A 6,000-nucleotide genomic window follows, 5' to 3' on the forward strand; every position below is an offset into this window, starting at 1 on the left:
TCGGTTGTTGTGGGATTTGTTCAACGCCGGGTTTAGAATCCCGCGAGGCCGAAGCCAGGTGCTGACGGGGATGCTGAGGCTCGAACCGGGTCAGGGGTCAGCCTGGCTCCCAGAGACGGTCGGCAGCCTAGGAAGCGCTCTCTAAATAGGTTTGCATCCTAGTGCATGGTGACTCCAGGGCTACTTGGGAGCCTGGCCCCCAGCCCGGCCGCTACCTGGATGTCCCATTGCCCCAAGACCCAATGGGTCCCTACAGACCTCTGCATCACGCCCAGCCCAGCATCTGCTCATTTAGCGATCCATTCCATGCAGTCACTACGCTACACCGAAACCCTTCGCCGTCTACTTGGGTCTGACTCTTCAGGACGCTGTGTGTTACCGAGGACTGCTCCAAGGGGCTTTCTTGGCCGTCCTCTTTACCGAAAGAGGTACCGTGGTTAAGCACCCCGCTACTAACCAAAACGTCAGGTTGCTACAAAGCCACCAACGGCTCCAGGGAAGAAAGATGACAGTCAGCTTCCAGAACACTTGCTTTGGAAACTTTGTTTGGCAAATCGACTGAAGGGCAGTGGGAGGGAGACTGCCCTGCAGGACTGACTTAGTGACAGCAGAATTGGTTTACTTTTTTCCCCAAGCAGGTCACCAGAACTCTTCTTCCTCAGTGCTGTTGTGTGGGGTCCAGCTGCCAACTTTTAGGTTAGCCAAGGGCAGACCAGAGGAGGGACCCAAGCAACACAGGGACAGTGAATCAGACAGACCAGGAGACCCTGATATTCCCAGGGAGACATTTACAAGCACTGAATAATAATAAGTAAATGAACTATGGTGGAAGGTGACTTTGTAGAGCAGAGTGAGGTAAGGCAGACAGGAGAGATTTCATCAAAAACCCAGAGGAAGAGAGGGAGGGAAAGGTGCAGGTGTCTGAGGAGGAAAGTATCCAGGACAGAGGGCATGGCTTGTGCAAAGGCCCTGAGGCAGGACTGTGCCTGTTATGCAGGTTGTCACTAAGGAGGCGGAGGCGGGGGAGGGTGGGAGAGGAGGTCACAGGTTGGCACTTCAGTGGGGGGAGTTTTGCTCCAGGGGACACTATGTGATGTCTGGGGACTACTGGCATTGAATGGGTGGAGGCCAGGGGCCCTACAGCACATAGGACTGCCCCATCCCAGAGAACAGTCTGACCCTATATCAGCAGTACTGAGAGGGAGACCCCCATGTTAGAGCCAAGGCCCGCGTGGGATAACTGGACACAAGATGGATGGAGCAGGAGATGGGGGCGGGGGCAGAAGGCCCAGGAATCGCCTACTTGTGCCTCAGTGCCCCAGACAACAGAATTCATTTCAGAGGGTGATTCTTGTTAGCTATCGTCTAAACAACTCCAACTCTTGGTAGTTCCATGTGACAGAAGAACAGCCGCATGAGGTTTTCTGGACTGTCATTTTGGGGGATGGCGTGGAGTTGGGCTAGGTTAGGACTATGCTAGGATTCCGTATAGTATTAGGGTTATGCTTAGGACTAGGGTAAGGGTTGGGCTGGGGGTAGGAATAAGGCGTGATCTAGGTTTAGGGTTATTTATTTTATTTGTTTGTTTATTTTATTTGTTTCTATAAATCTACTATATTTCCACTTCGTTAGGAAGCTCTGTATATCATTTCCTACTTTGACTTTATGTTTTGTTATTGCTGTAAACTGATGTCTTATTTTCAGTCTTGTAGGTTTGTTTCGGACTGTTGGTACAGCACTGTGGGTTAATGCACTGGACTGCAAGGTCGGCGGTTCAAGCTCACCAGTGGCTCCTTAGAAACCCTATACAGGGCCGCTATGAGTCGGAACAGACTGTATGGCACTTAACAAGAACATGATGTCTGGGATGAGTTCTGGGTGATATTACCATGTATGTTAATCTCAGGCAGTTGTCAGTTTCCAGTCCAGAGTTTTTGTAATGTTGGTCTAGTTTCTGCAAATTCTTTTACTTTCTCTTTATCTGAAACTGTCCTAATTTCAGACAGTTTTGGTTGGCAATTTTTGTTTTCTTTCAGAATTTTATATGTGTCTTCCCCTTGTCTTCTTGCCCGTATGGTTTCTGCTGAGAAATCAGAGTTTAGCCTTCTTAGTTCTCCTCTGTAGGTACCATTTCATTTCTCCCCATCTGCTCTCAGGATTCTTTCCTTGTCTTTGGTTTTGAAAAGTTTGAGTCTGACATGTCTTGATGATTTTCTTTTGGGGTCTGTCCTATTTAGAGTTTAACATCTTGAGTGCTTACCTTCTCCTTTTTTGTGATGCTAGGGAAGTCTCTTCCAACCACTCTTGGACAGTTTTCTCTCAGGTTTTTTTCTTCTTTTTTCAGTCTGTCTGTTCCTACTCTGGAATGTGGTCACACCTAAGTTATTTCTCTTGATAGTGTGTGACATAAATCTTAGGCTTTCTTCAATTTTTCAAATTCTTTTTTCTGATTGTTCCTACCAAAGATGAGTATTGAGAGATTTGTCTAAGTTTTTTTGCCCTTTCAGGGTACGATGGACTTCTGAAGGACTAACCTTCTGACTTTCTTATCGCTGGTTTTGTATGGTTTCCAATTTCTGATTTGTGAGACTGGTCTTGTAATGTTTATTACTCTAAAAATGTTTGTGTTCCCTTTGTTTTCGTTGGATCTTTCTTTCAATCCCTTGAAGTTACCTAAACAGCATTCTTTAAATTTCTTATCAAGTAGTTCCGATACCATTTCTGGTCTTATATTTCCTGACTGTATTTTGGTCACTTGTTTGAGGCACTCTGTCTTGTTTCTTCGTGTAAGCTGAAATGGTCTGTTTGCTCCTAGCCATTGTGGTGGCTGTGTGTTTATATTTGTGACTTTATTTTTGTTGGTGTGTTCTCAGTCACTCACCAGCTGCCTCCTGGCAGATGCACTGAAGACTGGAAGTGTGAACGCAGTTCTCTGTTCAGTGTCTGTGTAGCCTCGTTCAGGGCAGGTTCACACACCTCCAGAAGCGTAGTGGCAATCCTGACCCTTGACCCCAGGTGGAGCAGGAACAGGGCCCAAACCACACAAGGGAGGAGGGTGCCCGGGTGTCCTGGACCCAGGAGAAGGAAGAGATAGTTAAAGGCCATGGAGTTGTGGGTCGATTTGGGATGAGATCAAAGAGACAGGCAACTCGTGTCTGCCTTCTATTCCACACACTCACACAGCTACGTCCACTCGCTCCTGTGCCCACATCTGGCTGTCCAGCTGTTGTTGGTGGCTACCATCACGTGGGCTCCAACACTGCATGGCCTTGAAACACTGCCTGGTCCAGCAACCAGGCATCTTTGAGTCTGTTGCTGTAACTGCTGTATCTGTCCATCTCACTGAGGGTCTCTCTTGTCCTCACTGGCCCCATCGGGGGTCTTCCTCTTTTGTTCTGACCCTCAGTAGTGCTGCAGGATAATTTGCTGGGCTGCAAGGTCAGTTTGAACCATGAGGTCAGTGGTTCAAACTGACCAGCTGCTCCTTGGAAACCCTCTACAGGATTGCTATGAGTCGGAACCAATTGGCACGTAACAACTACTTTAGCAAGCTTGATGTCTTTCTTCAGGGACTGGACACCTCCTGACTGAGATGTACAAAGTAGGTGAGAAAAGTCTCACCTTCCTTACTTCTGAGGAGGTACAGATTGTATAGGGGTTGAATTGTGTCCCCCAAAAGATACATCAACTTGTAACCCCTCTACCTAAGACTATACCCTTATTTGGAAAGACAGTCTCTGTATATATAATGAGTTACGATGAAGTCAGGTTGGAGAAGGGTCCTGGGCCCTAGTCCAGTGAAAGGTGTCCTTGTAAGAAGAGAGACAGACAGACCCAGAGGGAAGGCAGCCATGGGAAGACGAAAGCAGAGATTGCAGGGATGTAGCTACAAGTCAGCAAACACCAAGAATTGCTGACGACTGTCAGAAGCTGAAAGAGACAAGGGTGGGCCCTCCCCCGGTGCCATCAGAGGAGTGTGACCCTGGACTCCTGGACGCCAGATTGGGAGTGAATACAGTTCTGCTTTGAAGTCGCCCAGTTTGTGGTCCCTTTTTTTAAGACAACACTAAGATGGAGTGAGGGTGGTAGCATTTGAGAGCAGTTGTTCTTTGCTGGCTTGTGTGTTGCTGGAAGCTTCGCCACTGGTATTTCAAAAACCATCAGGACTGTTTTCAGCAGATCTTCTAGACTCAGACAGACTAGGAGAAAAAGGCGGACTTTCCAAAATCAGCCAATGAAAACCCCATGGAGCGTGGTTTTCAGCTACGTGGTGGACTAGACTGCTGTACTATACCGACCCTCTAGAACAAAGATTCCATTGGCTTTAGCGCCGCTCTGCTGGAGAGCGAGTTTCAGAGTCTCTTCTGACGTCCATGTTGGTCTTTCCCTTCTCTCGTCTTCTCAGTGACGTTTTGCTTTCATCCTGTGTGATGTTATCCCACAGCTTTATGGTCATCAGCCTTACGTGTCTAATGCATCAATTCTATTCTTGATCTGATCTCTAAATTCAGGTGGGATAGATTCATATTCAACGTCATATTCAAAGCTCTCCTGGACTTATTTTCATTTCTTTCAGCTTCAGCCTGAACTTGCATATGAGCCATTGATGGTCTGTTCCACAATCTGCCCCTGGCCTTGTTTTAGCGGATGATATGGAGTTTTTCCACCTTTTCTTTCCACAGATGTAATGAGTTTGATTTCTGTGTGTTCCATTTGGTGAGGTCCATGTGTTTAGTCATCTCTTATGATGTTTAAGAAAGGTATTTGCAGTGAAGAATTCATTGGTCTTGCAAAATTCTATCATGCGATCCCCAGCGTCATTTCTATCACCAAGGCCATATTTTCCAACTAGTTTGTTTCCAACTTTCCACTCTAATTGCCAGTAATGATCAATACATATCGATTGCATGTTTGATCAATTTCAGACTGAAGATGTTGTTAGAGGTGGTGTGCCGTGGAGTCGGTTCGACTCCTAGTGACCCTGTAAAGGATTTCTGAGGCTGTAAATCTTTATCGGAGCAAAAAGCCTCATCTTTCTTCCGCGGAACAGCTGGTAGTTTCCAGCTGCTGACCTTGAGATTAGCAGCCCAACTCATAACCACTACGCTACCAGAGCTCCTTAGAAGAAGTTGGTAGAATTTTTCAATTTCATCCTCACTGGCTTTAGTGGTTGGTGCATACATTTGAATAATAGTGGTATTAACATGTCTTCCCTGTAGGCGCATGGCTATTATACGATCACAGACAGCGTTGTAACTTATAGCTGATCTTGATATGTTCTTTTTGATGATGAATGTGTCGCCATTCCTCTTCAATTTGTCATTTCCAGCATATTGTTGTTGTTAGGTGCCATCGAGTCAGTACCGACTTATAGCGACCTTATGCACAGCAGAATCCTGCCCGCTCCTGGGCCAACCTCACTACCGTTGCCATGCTTGAGTCCACTGATGCTGCCACTTTGCCAATCCATCTCATTGGGGGGTCTTCCTTTTTTTCTCACTGACCCGCCACCTTACCAAACATGATATCCTTCTCCAGTGACTGGTCCCTCCTGACAATATGTCCGAAGTATGCGAGACGAAGTCTGGCCATCCTGGCCTCCAGGGGGCGCTCTGGCTGCACTTCTTCCAACACAGATCTGTTGGTTCTTTTGGCAGCCCATGGCACTTTCAATATTCTCCCCCAACACCATAACTCAAAAGCATCAATTCATTCCTGGTATAGTGATTGTCAGATCCCAAATGGCCAATACCCATTCCATTTTATTTTTTATAATTTCCAATTGTCCTACAGTCATACTTTGTACATTCTCTGTTCCATTTTTAGTGGATGTTTACAGCTGTTTCTCTTCATTTGAGTTGTGCCCCATCAGCAAATGAAGGTCCCAAGGACTTTTCTCCACCTGTGCCATCATGGTCCACTCTACTCTGAAACTTGCTCTCCAGCATAAAGATGCTAAAGCAAATGAAAGAAGTGAGGAGGTACAAGAGCTGAACAGAA

The sequence above is a fragment of the Chrysochloris asiatica genome, unplaced genomic scaffold, assembly GCF_000296735.1.
Source record: "Chrysochloris asiatica unplaced genomic scaffold, ChrAsi1.0 scaffold00409, whole genome shotgun sequence".
NCBI classification, from domain to species: Eukaryota; Metazoa; Chordata; class Mammalia; order Afrosoricida; family Chrysochloridae; genus Chrysochloris; species Chrysochloris asiatica.